The sequence below is a fragment of the Kryptolebias marmoratus genome, linkage group LG4, assembly GCF_001649575.2.
Source record: "Kryptolebias marmoratus isolate JLee-2015 linkage group LG4, ASM164957v2, whole genome shotgun sequence".
In the NCBI taxonomy this organism is placed as follows: Eukaryota; Metazoa; Chordata; class Actinopteri; order Cyprinodontiformes; family Rivulidae; genus Kryptolebias; species Kryptolebias marmoratus.
This window is the reverse complement of record NC_051433.1, coordinates 5,025,888-5,026,391: the sequence shown is the minus strand read 5'-3', so window position 1 is coordinate 5,026,391 and position 504 is coordinate 5,025,888. Positions and strand designations below refer to the sequence as shown.

Below are 504 nucleotides of genomic sequence, written 5' to 3'. Positions count from 1 at the left end.
AAAGAGTTGTGTTCCTGACATGTTTAGCTAAAGGAAATAACCAGATAAAATGATAATATAAATAATAATAAAAGAAAACAGATGAAAGTAGCCTGTTTCTGGAGCATCTCATGGACCGTCAGGCAGGCGGAGCTCTCGGTCCATCTGCTCCCTCAGCGGCACTGAATCCGTTGTTATTTATTTATTTTTAGACTTTTTTTTTTCTCCCTCGTGAGTTGCAGACATATATTCTCAGATTCAGGAACAAGTGAGTGTGGCCTCAGAAAAAGGGCTTCAAGCAGCTGAAAGGACGCACATTTCACGGTGAGGAGAGCTGAATGGAGCTCGCGCACATTTGGATGTAGATTTCTGCCTCAAGAAGCCTCCTGCTGTAAGTAAACCTATGATTAACTTTTTATTTTATTTTATGGTTTTTCAACATATAACAGCTGCTTTAGAAAACACCACACCAACGGAATAGTGGGATATTTTAAAGCTCTTATTTCTTGTTCCTTTTTTTTCTCC

At 39.1% G+C, this 504-nt stretch overlaps 1 protein-coding gene across 1 annotated transcript in view; it reads left to right on the top strand.

The window, feature by feature from the left end:
• The first annotated feature begins 211 nt into the window (after nt 1-211).
• Nucleotides 212-504, top strand: part of LOC119616561 (alkaline phosphatase-like) — a 16,848-nt gene continuing 16,555 nt past the window's right edge. Inside the window, exon 1 of the mRNA XM_017408902.3 lies at nt 212-370. The gene's annotated coding sequence lies outside the window, so the exon portion shown is untranslated. The remainder of the gene's footprint in view (nt 371-504) is intronic.